Here is a 16,122-nt window from a genome sequence, read left to right as displayed (position 1 = left end):
TTGATTAAGGATCAAATGAAGGATATATGGAAAGAATTTGAGCATCTTAGAAAAATAAATGGGGGGGAGAGAACCCTAGGTTAGCAACTGGAAAAACTTATGGATCTTATTGGTACTGCTAAATATATCACTAATATGATGAAAAGAGTTTCACCCCTAGAGGAGATAGTCATAAATATGAACAAAATGGCAAAATATCTGTAGAAGAAGTTTGAAAAGCTAGGAAGTAGAGTCATGGCGATTGAGAACACTCTAAAAAAGATTGCTAAATAGAGCTGCTCAATCTTAAAGGCCAATAATGAAAATATCAAGATTCTTTTGGAGAAGCTAGAACAGGGGAGAAAGGACTAGAGAAATAAGGAGTTGAGGGATGATTAAGGACCTAGTAAATGTACTAGGGAAAACTCAAAGAAACTTGATGCTATAGAATATAAAGAGCTTGATGAGTTAAGGGCTTCTAAAGTTAAAATGAGCATTCTAGCTGATCAGGCAGTGGACCTATTGAAGACTTTCTAGTTGTTCTTTTGCTCTGTTTCCTTATTTTTTCTACTATCTCTGTTGTTCATCCCTTTCTTTAAAGGGTTCCTTTTTTTTTGGCTATTTCTTCTATGGTTGTTGATGCATAGGTTCTTTTGGTCTTTTAATGCTTTTGTAAAAGTTTCAGGTCCTATTGAAACCTATTTTTACTTAATCAAAAAAATATAATTTCAACTTCAATAGAAACCAAGTTGCTGAAGCATTGAGATACAAGATATAAAATGATCCATATTACAAAGATGTAGAAATATATGAGAATGCATTGGTAGATTTTCCCATCACCTCTAGTGACATATCAAGCCTCATATTTTGAATGACATCAACAATTGGTCACAAAGACTTAGGGTTCTCAGAAATAGAAGCCATAGAGGATGACCTTCTGTGAAATGAACTACAACCACAGTTTTCGTGTGTGAAAAGTCTTCCACCTACCACTGCAGAGGTTGTAGAGGTATGATCTTTGCTCTGGTTGGGAGAGGGATGTTCAACATGTAGCCTACAATGGCCACCCATCTCTCCACACCCCATAAATGAGTACACCACTAAGGGTTTATTTGTAATAGAATTTCCTACACTATTCCCTAAAGGGAATGAAAATTTCAAATAACAATGTGTGAAATAAGTACACTTTCATGAATGTTTCGTGCACCTCATACCATGATAATAGATTTGGACAATGCCCATGGTTTAGATACTTTATGCTCAACCTACTCATGAGACATCAAAGTTAGGAAACAACATTAATTTTTTTACAAAAGGAACCCAATGAATCATATCCTCCAACAATTGCTAACCTTTGCCAAAGACTAAAGGACCTACTTGACGACAAGCTTGCAAATCAACTCATGCACTTCAAATAAAAAATTGTGGAACAAGGGCTTTTTAGAACAAAATAAGAGGGGATCTCTCAGATATGGTTATACATTTGGTTATCCAACACTACTCTTCACCCTCAGTATAGCTGATACCAAATAGAAAGACCTACACAACATCATGCCCTCAACCACACCACTAGGTCACCATGAAAAAACTTCTTGGATATTGGAAAATATAGTTCAAAACTTGCATCTCACTGCACTGTATGTGCACCATATATTTTCTACATTTTGTGAAGAAGTCCTTGAAATGCTCCTTGGGACTACAACTACTAGTACATATAAGAACTTCACCACATTTTACCTTTGCATTATATGCCTCATTTTACATACTAACCATTTTCCTCTTTAGGTATGAAGGGAAACCTAGAGGTTCAACACATATCCATGGGTTCATTTAGCTTGCTAATGCACCAAACTTTAAGAAACTAGCTTAGAATAATACTAAATTAGTAGAAAATGTAGTCAACTACATTAAAAACTTTAGCTTAGAGTCAACCAAGAGTGAGAAGAAACCCATCAAGAGGAAGAGGTCTTACTAGGACACCAGAAAGAAGGTTGTCTCTAGCCCTCCTAGCCCCTCACACATCTCAGACACCTTGGAAGCTATCCCTTCCTTGAATAGAAGTGAGGGGAGGACATCACCTCCCCCATGAAAGGCACTCCCAAAGGTAGGGATAAATAAGGGAAACATATCCATGGTTAGAGCCATAGCAAGATGAGGTTGGAGAGGTTGGAAAATTCTATAAAAGATCTCACAAAGAACCATATTGGCATCTATAAAAAAATTAAAACCTTGGTGGAATTCTCCATGAAGACCATGCACTCTACTATCACCACTCTTTATTTCTTGTAGATGAACAAGGATGAGCTAGATCTGGCCAAGGAGAGAAAAACCACTTGCTCCATTTACAACTTTCTAGTAGAGGATTGGCTCAAAACTCTCCTTGAGAAACCTATCAAAAAGGAGGGGGTGGACATAAATAGGGAAGAGCCTAAGGAGAAGAGGGACAAGGAAGGTGGAAAGAAAATGGGTAACTAGCCCTAGTTCTAATTTATGTTTTTTTAAAAATGTTTTCCCTCGAAGAACTTGGTGCCCTACAATTTTATGTACGTTTTTGAGAAAATACTAGATTGATAGTAGAAATAAGTCTATTAGCTGCTAGTATGTTTTTACTTTTAATATGCTTGTTAGGAATAGGGTGAATGGTAAGAACTGCTCTAGTTTGGAGCTTTTGTGTGTTTTTTTTTTTGAAGTTTAAAATTGGTATCAGTTAGATAGGTGGGTGGTAACCTCTAACTATTTTAGGTCATCCCTTTTTGTACTCCAGGGTCAACCCTACTTTCTTTTGGCTAGTCTCTAATACTTAAAAAAAAAATTCTATAAAAGACAATTTTATTAAAAGAATGATTTTTTTTTTCATAATTAATTCATCTTACAATCTCAAAATATTTAAAGATGATTTTAGTAGCTATAGTAAATATCAATTTAAATATGGATTTGATTGTATGTATTTTTAGCATCAATGTTTTGGATCACACTCTATGATCCATCATCTCCATTACTATTCTTGCACTTTCTCTTCCTGATGATGGATCACACAGTGTGATCTAAAATGTTAAAAATTAAAACACACACAATCCAATCTAAAAATATAATTGATATTTTGAATAAGAAAAGGAAAATGACATGGACCATTGAAAATACTATAAGAACTTCTAAACATGGAGAACACTGAACACATTTGAAAGGGTCTTTGTCACCCATGTGTATAGGGAAGCAAACCAAAGTGTAGATTGTATTACTAATAGAGTTGTAAGCACTAATAGGACCATTCAATGGAAGGAAGATCTCATGAAAGATCCACTCATAAATGAAAGGGTTATGATGGATAGGACACGCGAAGGTATTGGGAAGTTAAATAGAAATTATGAATACTTTAAGGGGGTACATTAATAAATTATGCATCATCAAAAAAGCTTATACGATGAAAGTTTGGCACATTTTCTAGGTCATTATGGTTTCTTTCCTTTTTGGTGTTCACTCTATTCACTTTTCTAAGGAAATGAATCTTGAAAATAGAAGAGAGCCATGTAGAAATATGGCAGGAGACAAAAAAAAGACAAGAGCCCACTAATTTCTCAGAATGGAAGGATATCCTATGGGTTTGGGAACACCTTGAGAAGGGGGGTTTAACTATTTATATGGAGTGCCTCAATGACTTTGAGCCTAAAACTACCCTTGAGTTTTTGAAGGATGGAAAAACTATTCAGCAACAATGTATGGTATTTCATTTCTGCTCAATGCACAATTCATTTAAGATATTTTGGATCTTCTGAATGCGGGCATCCAATTCTTCAAGGAGATGAAAATCACCAAGGAAACTCTCATTAAATTTCCTAAGGAAGAAGATGAGAAGATAGTGCTCATCAAGGTATGGAATTTATTTTCTAATAAGACAATTAAGCCTATTTGGTGCTTGGTGCTTAGATGTGTTAGAGCCTATATTACCTTAGATGGTAGGAAGAAAAGGTTTCATTATTTTAACTTAATTTTTTAAAATCATTTTTGGTATGGTGATGAGATAAACCTCCCCTACAATGTTCTAAGGTCTTTGCATCATAGTTTAAATAATCATAAGAAGAATGCTTCTTTCCCTATGTTCCATGAAGGCCTTATTTTTTCATTTTTTGACTACTACAAGGCCCATAACCATCCCCTAACCTAAAGATTAGGAAAGAAGAGAAACATAACTCCCTTGCAATTAAGAAAAAAACCCTTGTTTCAAGCAAGAAAAATATTGTGATTGAAAGAAATGATGATACTAGAAGTGGGGAGGAGGATGACAATTTAGGATCTAAGGAGTTGAATGGTGAGAGGGTTTCGGTGCATAACAGAAAGGAGAAATATGTTAGTAGTTAGCTAGGAAAGGTAAAAAGGCCTATAAATGATAGTGATGGTAAGATTCATTCTCTGGTCCAAAAGTTGTTAAACCAGGAGTAGGAAGGCATTGAGCTAAAAGTAGATATCACTAGAGAAGATAAGGGTGAGGACATCCAATGCCCAAGCAAAAGGACTCAGGGAAGACTCAAAAAGAAGAAGATTGTCACAGGTTCCAAGACCATAGAGGGAGTCTAGGAGGTCATTAAGATCCAAGTGGTCAAAAGCTCTTGTAGTGCTTGCTTAGGTGTTGTCCTTTTTTTTGTTGTTTTGGCTTAGATAGTTTTTGTTGATTGCTAGTTTAGGGTGCTAGTAACACTTAGTGTCTCTTTGTATTTCTAGCATAGATGTTTCTAGGGACTTTTAAACTTCTTTTATCCTTTTTGTATTGAACTTTGAATTTCAAGTCCTTGTAAAACCTATTTTTAAATCTATCCAAAAAAAGAAAAAAATATTGAAACTGTAATTAATTATTAAATTAGAAATTGATTACAAGGTATAAAATTATTACCCTTTTTTAATTTCATATAATAATTTTTATAAATAAGAAAAATAGGTGGTCAAATATATTAAACAAGGACTTTTTTTCTAATATTAAATTCAGGTTTCATAGATTTTTTTATAAAAATACTTCAAATAAATAAATTAATGAATATAGATATTGTACAAGTCTAAAAGACAAAATCTATATTATAGACATTTAAATGAGGTATTGGATAAATCCCAAACTAAAAGGTTAAACATAAAGAAAAAGTTTGAAAGGAAAATTAAGTGTCCTCCTTGATGACACATAACATTATAGTTTAAGGTTTAGAGAGCTTCCCCCAAATGATAGGGAAATCCAATCTTGTACAATAATGAAAGAACACAAAATGAAACTGTGCTTGCAGTAATTAAGGATTTGTCTGGTTCTATTGGACCTACTTTTATTCTTTGCAATCTTTGGCTGGAATGTAATCGGAGGATTTTTTGTAACTCTAGTTTGGGAGTTACTAAATTGTGGCAGATGATTTTCAGTAGACTTCAAGAAATTATCTATGCCAAGTGTGATAAGACTGAACCTATGGACCCTAGTGAATACAATATAGTCAGAAATTTGGAATTGGTGGAAAAAGGATTGGGATGCACAAGTGGTAAGAGATCTCAGTCGCTCAAGAGAAAGGTTTGTAGGGCGGGGAGATGGAGACCTCCACTGATGGACATCCTTAAAATTAACACAGATGGCTCTTCCCGTGGGAACCCTGGGTAGGCTGGTGTGGGGGGGATTGGGAGAGGTATAGATGGCAATGTTATTTTCATGTTCTCTATTTGCAAAGGAGTTCATTCCAATAACATGATGGAGGCCTTGGCTATTAAGATAGCTATTGAGCAGGGGTGCTCTCTGGGCTGGAGGAGAATGGTGTGTGAGTCAGATTCTCAGATTGTGGTGGATATGATAAATAACCAGAGTGTGGATGATTCTAACTGGCAAATAGCCTCTCTTGTTAGAGAGATTCTTTATTTGAGTAGCTTTTTGGATTGGATCTCTTTTTGTCATATTCCTAGGGAATGGAATGGAGTGGCTGATGTCTTGGAAAAATGGGCATCGGAGAAAGGAGATGGTTGGGATATTTCAGGAAGGGCTGATCTTCCTGTTGATTATATTGGGACTTTTGAGCAGTTAGTGGAAAATGATAAAATTTAATTGTTTTTGAGTTTATGCATTGTTCTTTTGAGCCTGAGGCCTTCTGTAATTTGACTTTGATTGAATAAATTTTTACCCCTTTTTCCAAATGAAAATGTTCTTGCAAGAAATTTCCTGTATGAGCGGGCTAATCAGAAAAGCATTGAGAAAAGTGACGGAGAAGAGAACCCAGATGCTCCTACGAAGACCCTCCATCCCTAACAGCCTTCCCCCTCTTTCTCACTTGCATTCCCTCCTCGCTTGCCATCAATCATTTCACTCCTTTCTCAACCTCCTTCGCACTCACCTCTTCATTTTCATCTGCATTTTCCCATTCTTTCACTTCCACACCTACCTTCAACTCTCGTGTTATTAGAACCAAATTTGCAAACTGATCGGTATGCAGGAGCCACGTCAACATGCCCACACTAGTGCTGATGATCTCCAGTATCAAATTCCACCTGCAGTGGGTTAGAAACCCACCCGTCGATTGGTGAAATTGGATGTCAAGTTGCGGCACCCCAATTCCTCTCAATAAAACTGTGTCTCTTTAGTCGCCTCTCATACCCTTGTTGCAGAAACTTACAAGCCGAATCAAACTGTACTTCTGTCTTGGAATGAGCCCCGTCGCAAATCCTAAGCACCCACAAGAAAGCCTGCCCGCTGCGTTCCAATCCGTCGACCAGTTTTCGGATCTATGTGGCCGAAAGAGAAGATAAACTGTCGAATGAAATGTAGAGAACGGACGCCGAAGCCATTGTATCTAACCATCTCATGCACTCTGTCTCCTCTTGCAATTGCAATCGCCTTTCATGATTCAAGAAGGCCTTTGGAAGAAGAGGACCCAAACTCCACACAGGTTTTCCACCGTAGACTAATTCGTCTCTACCCTACTGAATGAATTCGAATTCCAGTGCACTGAGTGTTTATGATATATCTTTTGGGAGTGGTACGGCTTAAATATCACACACTAAGGCTTCATTCGTATACTAACAGTTTTAAATAGTGAAAGTTGACTTATTTCAATTTTAATTTCTTTCTTAGTGTGTGATGTTTAAGAGTGGCCGTCCCTATGCAAAAAGTGGCACAACTAAAACTTGCATCTCCAGCCATTTCTCTAGAAGCAATTTCAGCTCATGGGTTCACAATAGAAGAAACTTGAGTCCCCTGTTCAGACCAGGGAATACACTGATTTAAATTGACCAACGAGGAGAAAGTGAATGAAATTACATTCATTTCGCCCTAGACCTTCTTAACAGTCAGAATCAATAAATGAATTTAGAAAAAAAAGTGAAAATTGGAGCTTCTTACCAGTCAGTCTATATGTTTGGCAACAAATAGGGTGGGGCACGTCTCATTAAAAAAAAAGGCTCATTTGTACAATGTCGTTGTCAAACTAAAATTCTAATATGCAAATCTAAGGTAAAGGGTTTTCTATTGTGGTAGTTGAATATATACCCACTCAAAGTTATTGTTTTAAAGTTATCTTGAATGATTTTTTTTTTAATGAATAGTCCTTTTTTAAAAATAAAATATACTAAAAATACAATTCACAAAAAAGGGGCCGGGGGATACAAGATCACCCTGCAAAAGAGTTCACATGGCCGAAGCCTGACTTAAAAACATGGCCTCAACTGGAAACAACAACTATTCATAAAAAAAAATAGAATAAACAACCTCAGGCTGCCAAGGCAGTGCCAACTGAGGGAGGAGGATCATCTTTATTAGGCTCTCCGAGTGGTGGTGATGGCGAATGGAGGTGCTACTCTACTTCTGGTTGGTCCCGACTCCTCCTCCTGGGCCTCGATGGATGCAATCTGGGAAATTTCCTTGCCTGGCTTGAATGAATATTTCACAATTATATGACTTACAATTGTATGACTTTCAAGTGTAGTTTTGAGAATTTTGTTATTAGTTTTTGTTGTAAAGGTAGGGAACTAAATTTTTCAATTGTTTGCAATGTATTAGCTGTTTCATTGGAAAACATGTTTTTATTTTCACATAATAACATTTTATATTATAGGTAGCAGATAAAATGAAATTAATTTGATGTCATCTATGTAAACAAGTTTTATCTTATTGGCTCTTGCTTTTTTTTCGATAGTCCTTTCTTTATCTAGCACCAATATTAGCTCAAATATATGAGCATGACATCTGCCATTTTTTTCAAGATTACATGTCTTGTTGTAGCTTTTGAACAAAACTTGTTGAGTAGACATTCTCTACATGGGCTGAGGTGTAGGTTATTTGGAGAGTTTATACATTAATTCCTATGACCAAAACTATTGAATAGTAGCTTTGGAACTATTTAGAACTCTTTAATCTTTTTCGTAGGTCAAGAACATATTTTGTTGACACCAGTTTTAGGGAAATAGAAGCTTTCACATCCTCTCAATAAATACAACCTTTTACTATTGAGCAATTTTTATTTGATCAATAGCATTTTCCAGGACTGTGAAATTGTTTGTGTTGCTTTGTGTTGATTTGTTATCTTTGAGTGTCTCTTATTTCCATTTTGATTATTTTCATTTTGATGATTAGAATACTCACATTTTGCAAAATCCGCTAGGTTTCCTTCCCTTATTTGCTCCTTAACAAGAAAAACTTTGGGAAATTTTGTCAAAATTTAAATGCTAGAAAAGTTTTCCTTTCCAGGTTTCCATTTCCTTTCTCTTCTCGCCTTCATTTATCTACCTTTAGTATTGTTTTCCTTTCTAGCCATATAGTTTGATCATCATTTAGATCTCTAATTTCTAGACTTTAATCAACCTAATAAAGTTGGAGTATGTTATTAATCATCATGGGTTTCCATACTCTTGGATCAAAGTAAAAGCAATCGATGATTTTTTTATTTCATGTGATAAATAAATGTGCATAAAGGTTGGCATGCTACCTATAATATGTTAAGTTCTTTGCTCTATTACTATTTTATATATCTTTGGCTTGGATAGAGATTTTCATGTTTTTTAGTAGCATCAATTTGCTATTGAATCTTCTTTGATGTAGTTTCCAATACTTAATTTTAATCTTGTCAAAAATTCTACTCTTATCTAGAAGGGGCTTGCACGATTGATGCAAATTTAGACAATTTTCAGTATTTAGCACTCTTAGAGTTTTCTAGGTCATTTTCTTGAAAAAGAGTATAGCTTATGACCTTAAATTTAAAGATATTTATTGTATTAATTTCATTCATACTTATCTTACACCTAAATTCTGTTAATTTAATCTAAAGTTTTGTGTAAGAGGAGAGAGTGGTTCCAATAGTAGTAGGTTCTTACCATTTGTGTAACATTTATAGGAGCATAATTAAATTTCCCATTTCTCTGAGACAAGAATGACCTTCCAAAATTTAGGTATCCAACTTTTGGAATCCACATGTGTCAAAAAACCCACTTCTAATTATGACAAAATTAATAAATTTAGATGCTAGAGGTGAAGACATAACATTTGGGATGCAAAAATCAGAACCATCCTCCCTCCCCCCCCCCCCCCCCACCCAACAAAAAAAAAAGAAAAAAAAAAAACCACTTAGCTATTGTTTTAACTTTAGATATATAATAAGTTCCAAATTCCCAAATCCATTGTAATACCTTAAGTTTTTCAAAATTATTTCTAATAAAATCACTCTATTTTTTTCCGAAAGAATACCTTCCATATGGGTGCCTAGGTTAGCTAACACCATAGGGCATTTCCATGGTAAAGGACATTTGGACTTAGGAACATTGCCAATATCTAAAATGAGTCTCCAAAAAAAATTTCAGCCCACAATAAAATAAAAAACCAACATCAATCTAATGAGAAGAACATTTCAGCTACATACAATGTACTCATTGTAAAGCCTATATAGGTAGGGGTTGGAATTTTTCTTGGGTTATCTCTTCTTCAATGAGTTAGGAAGAGTACAACTTTGCAATATCAATTTTTTGCCAAAACCACTCCTCCCTTGGTGAGCCATCGACTCAAAAACTAGGCGGTACCAAAAAGATTGCATCCAATAAGAGTTTGAGAGTCCTCACCACTGGTATGATAAATAATTCTTTCATATTTAATCATTTCAAGGATGACATTATGTTACTTTCTTCTTTAACTAGCAATATTGTAGTGTCCCCACTAATAGGGTTAGTTAGGGACAAGTAATACTTGCAAAATAAATGTTAGAATCACAATAATAATAAAACTAACTATGTTATTCTACCCTCTTAGTTAACCCCAATCTTAAGGATGTCTCTAGATTGGGCTTCTTAGCTCATAGCTACCTCATTGTCATCCTAGGAGCACACCCCTTGAGATTCTTATTGGATGGGACTCCTCTATCCAAGGCCAACGACATATGCATATGTTTGACAACATCAAAATATTCTGGCACATCAATTATCGGCCATGGCAGACAATGTAGATATTAATATCTCACATGCTCCATGCTTCAAGTTCATATTGATTCTCGGCCATCGCGGATAATGGAGATCTTAATATCTCACATGCTCCATGCTTCAAGTCTCATTAATATCCATGGTGTTAACCCCATGAGCTAACACAATATTATCCACAAGTATGGTTCATTAATATAAATAAATTTCTAAACATAATTAAACAAATATAATTCATAAACATACCTTTTTTAGCTCCTTCTTTTCCAAGAGTTGCACCCTTTCATAATACAAATCCTTTAAAAAGTCACAACACTTCATAGTTATAATACTTTCAAAAAGTCACAACACTTCATAACTAAAATCCTTTGGAAAAGTCTCACTACTTTATCGTCACAATATTTTTGATGCGTCACAACTATTCATATTTATGACATTTTCGAAGGTTACACCCTTTCAATATCATTGACACTTTTTCAAAAAGTCACTTCCTTATTTTCTTCATATTACTTTCCTCTTCCATTTTCTCTTTTTGAACTCATCTCTTCTCCTCCTTTCTTTCTCCTCTCTAAAATAAACTCTCCTCCCTTTTATTTCTTAATTTTAAGGAGTCATGTCTATTTGTTAAACATCTCATGAGTTTTCATTCGATTTAGTTAATTTATATTATTCTATGTTATATTATTTATTTACTTACTTATTTGTGTTTATTTTATTTATTATTACATTCTATTTAGAAAATTAATATACTTTCTACAATATTGTCTCTTGTATTTAATTTTATTTCTTTCTTTACTCATTGAAATTTTATTATTTTTTAGTTATTTAAAATATCATACTAAATATTTTTTAATTAATAATATAGATTAAATAATTAATATTTTCTTATTTTATATTGTAGTATTACGTTTAATATAACTTTATTATTTATTTAATAACATTGTATTATCTAATTATTATTGAAATTCTATCTTAAAATGAGGATATGACAAATATAATCTATTTGTATAAATTATTTGATTATTTCTTATTTGTTTTTTAATTATGAAACTACATTTTAGTACTAACATTCCATATCATAATTTATAATCTATCATTAAAATGTAAGTAGATTTGATGTCTATTTTGTAAGGAGGTGCTCTTCCTTGTCTAAATTCTATAATTATATACTATTCTTAACAATGTCTTTCGTAATGATTTAAAACTAGAATTTATTTTGGTTGGTATGTTAATTTGGGTTGCTTGAGAATTATAGCATTATATTGTCAAACTCTCTTATCATCTTGAAAATAAACCATCTAGTGAAATCTAGAATATTAATAAATAAAGGATCTAGAACACAGAGCTTCCCATTATATTTCTAAATTTCATACAAATTCTATCTGAAGTCCAATCTTAGAAAATCTATGGGATAAATAAAGTCATACCAACTAAACCAAATAGAAGCAAAAAGCACACCAAATAATTTTTTTGAAAGTCATGATTGACCATTGTTTTGTGATTTGTTGGCTCTTTCATATTGTTTGAATATAACAAGAGTTTGCAATCTCATATAAATCTATTTTTATAGTTATGAGTTTTCGGTTAGGGTGAAAACTTACATTCAATTAAGTAAGAATGTTTATAGGAGTGAAAAATATCTCTTACTTATCAAGAATACTTATAGTTACAACATCAAAGTAAAGTGCAAAAAAAAGATCTATAGTTTGGTCCTTACTTTAAAACATTAAGTTAGAAGTCTAAAATTAAGTTAATTGTGGTAATTGTTGGTTGCATCTAATACAAAATTTAACTATATATTGGTACATGGATATGATTTTATATATAGTTATTGAATCTATGTGAGTTGTATCAAGGTAACCTATAGGATAGATTTCTAGAAATCAAAGAGTTCATTATATATTTCTAAATTTCATACAAATTCTATCCGAAGTCCAATCTTATAAAATCTATGGGATAAATAAAGTCATACCAACTAGACCAAATAGAAGCAAAAAGCACACCAAATAATTTTTTGAAAGTCATGATTGACCATTGTTTTGTGATTTGTTGACTCTTTCATATTGTTTAAATATAACAAGAGTTTGCAATCTCATATAAATCTATCTTTATAGCTATGAGTTTTGGGTTAGGGTCAAAACTTACATTCAATTAAGTAAGAATGTTTATAGGAGTGGAAAATATCTCTTACTTATCAAGAATGCTTATAGTTACAACATCAGAGTAAAGTGCAAAAAGAAAGATCTATAGTTTGGTCCTTGCTTTAAAATATTAAGTTAGAAGTCTAATATTAAGTTAATTGTGATAATTGTTTCTTGCATCTAGTACAACACTTTAATTGTATATTGGTACATTGATATGTTTTTATATATAGTTATTGAATCTATGTGAGTTCTATCAAGGTAACCTATAACATAGATTTCTAGAAATCAAAGAGTTCATTATAATGACTCTAGATAGACGCGTGGTCAATTTAAACTCAAAATGATTTATTTACAAAGTTTTTATCTAGGTTTTGAGCCAAATGTATAGATCTTGTGCAAGACCCTTATTTGATTGTAGATAGCTATATGATAGTTTTGAGTTATGTTAATACCCACATTGTTTCACCTTCTCTACTTGATTTTTTCTTATCAAGTTAAATGATTGATAGTCCATATTGCATCTTTAGTAGACGTGTTGATTTTTTTGTATTGATATTTATGGTGTTCTTGCAATTTTAAAAACTATATGTTTGGCCTTATTTTTGTTCATCATTAGAGATTGATAAAAGATTCTGTAATGATCCACTAACAAAGATAAAACTAAACCATGAACAAACATAAAGAACCTAAGAATTTTATTTTTATTTTTTTTATAACATCATATTGCAAGAACAAGTACAATGATTGAATCATTCTCAAATCGTAGACCTCAACATAAAAGAATATATCATCTAAATAAATTTCCATAAAGATGTCTATACATAATGAGTTCAGTACAATAATGATGAATAGTATCATTCAAAGATGCCTAGGTTCAACATATGAATTTTTCAAGTATCAAATTCAGTTTCAAGAATTAACTTCAACAGTCTTCCTTAGCACTAGTTATTCAACTTGAACACCTAAAAATTACACAAACATGCAACATAACACACAGAGGGCTCAGTACACACTAAGTTAAAAAGTGTAGTCCACCTGCATACATGTCAGAATAAACATATATATAAAACTATAATGCAGATATCTAACCACATAACATAGTGCAATTCTAATATTACTATGCAAGAAGTAACATCTTCTAAACAATGCAAAATTAAACTCGCACTAAGAATAACCGGTTAATGAACAATACATATACTGAGGTGTCATCACTATGGTGCTAAGATACTGCATCTGTATATGGTAAACCCATAGACAACACATAGTGGGATTCTCTATAATACTCATGAAATGACACAATAGAGACCTGCCTTGTTCTCCATACTTAAGCTTATTGGTTTAAGTCATAGGTAAGGTCAATTATCTTTTATTTATAATTAACCCTCCCAATTCATCTTAAAATTATCACTGAATTAATTAACTGAATAGAATAAATTAATATTCAGCCACCTCGTTATACATTCATTACAGCTATCCTTAACATACACATCAAATAGATATGCTAAGAATGCACATGCAACTAATAACACGTCATTTTTCTCATGATATTACATTCTTAAAATTCTCATCTTCTACTGTCAAATTTGAAAGTAAACTTAGGTTATTTTAACAACAAAAATAAATACTACAATATTACGATCTCGTAAATATAACTAAACTGCTATAGCAGTTTAATTACATTTACCAGTCGTAGTACTATACTACTTATCCCTACTGTTATTACAAACTAAGCTTATACTCCGAATTGGCCAAGATAATAATACAATGTACATATGATATTCTTTCTTTTAAATGACATATCACCAACATATATCATAATCCATTTTAAAACGACTTTCCATTTCATTTAAGAATAGAAATACATCTTTATAAAACAAGATTCTATTTCAAACATCTTATTTCAAAACAATCTATAAATGCTTATTAAAACACTCCATAGTAAAATCAAGTATTACTAAATCCAAGTGCAGCCAATGCTTAACAAAAGATAATCTACAAAGTTACTGAATATCCAAATGTCTATTGAAGTTTTACCACTGTTTAATGATAAGATACCACCCAGTTACATCTACTATCAGCATTTAAAATAAAATATCTGAATTCAATTTAAAATATGACTCATAAAAATGCAATATAACTTACATTATATCACTGACCAAAAATGATAAAGATGCAAAATCCCAAAACTATAAAATGCTCACTAGCTGTTCACATAATGACCTTGGTGATACAACAGCATCTATCGATGTCCTTGTTATAGAATAATGTCTTATTTAGTTGCAAACATTACCAAAAAATGATAGTTAAATAAAAACTCAATTTCCATTGTAAATTGTGCTGTCGCAGAGAAACTTTTTCCTACTTAATTTGAGTTTCCTATTAACTATTTAACACAATGTTAATACCTTTAGTTATCCCAAAAACTGCTCACAATCTTACTATTTTTAATAAACAATAACCAAAATTGTAGAATTCCAACATACTGTATATTAACAATAACATAACCCTTATCTAAAACATTTATATATTTTAAGAAACAGAGTAACTGTGCCCTCACCAGTCACGAGTCTTGCAACCTGATGCAAGCTCGTGTCTGGTGCCGAACCACACTACAATGTTCAGATAGTGTATTGGCTGTTAAACATGAAACATTTCAAACATTCAAAAACCATAAAGATGCTATGTTATTTACATGTTATTTCAATCTTGTTTGGTTTCATACTAACTGTTTAATGATATGCCTCTACCCTCGACTATGGTTATGAGTCGATAATTTTAAAACAAACTCAAGACTGAGGCCGAACCTCTTTCCTATTTGTTGTAGAAAACAAATAAGCTTTGAGATATAATTTCTCATAGAACTCGGCCCTGTAAAAGTCAAATACTCACACATAACACAATCACATACTAAATAACTGTCGCAAGCATGAGGTGCCAACAAGGTTTAACTTGGAGAAAGAATATATGGTTAGGGAAGAGCCCAAACAAATATATGCATATAGCAACTCCCGATTTAATTTCTCCCTAAATCCACATTCAATGATTGGTATATGCAAGGCTAAGCATTGCACACAATGCCATGCTCTGCACATATCCATCCTTGAGTGTCGATACAAAATATAAAACTCAAAAACCATTTACAACATGCTAATTGAAATTTCATTGCAATTGCAAATAGAGAAAAAGGGAGTAGGGTAAGAAATTGCCCCTACATGAGTACTGAAGATGGAAAAGTGCTTTGCAATCCAATTCGATGCCAAAACCCAAAAAGCCAAGTCCAAACTGGTAAGCAATCTCTTATGAGAATCTCCATTGAGCTTAACCACAAAAGAAAGTTTCCCTTCCAACCAACACCCTAGAAAATACCGATACCTTAGCAACAAGAACACAAATGTAAAACCAACAGAGCAATGCGGCCCAGTAACTAGCCCATAACTAGCAAACAACCCAACTTATATCACGAAATGGCTGACTAAAACTTCAGTGCCATAAAACCTCATAAATAAGCATTCAACTCAAATACAATACCACACAGGGTCGTGCACAAAACAGTTGCCATGCCACCGCCATAAATGGCTTTCAAAATAGTGAGCAT

The 16,122-nt window shown here is 33.0% G+C and overlaps 1 pseudogene; it reads right to left on the bottom strand.

Moving 5' to 3' along the window:
* Positions 1 to 6,164: 6,164 nt before the first annotated feature.
* LOC149543965 (zeatin O-glucosyltransferase-like) lies at positions 6,165 to 16,122 on the bottom strand (annotated as a pseudogene).

The sequence above is a fragment of the Cupressus sempervirens genome, chromosome 8, assembly GCF_028749045.1.
Source record: "Cupressus sempervirens isolate cs-2001-9-10 chromosome 8, ASM2874904v1, whole genome shotgun sequence".
Classification (NCBI taxonomy): Eukaryota; Viridiplantae; Streptophyta; class Pinopsida; order Cupressales; family Cupressaceae; genus Cupressus; species Cupressus sempervirens.
Note: the sequence above shows the minus strand (reverse complement) of the source record. Positions and strands in the feature narration are given on the sequence as shown.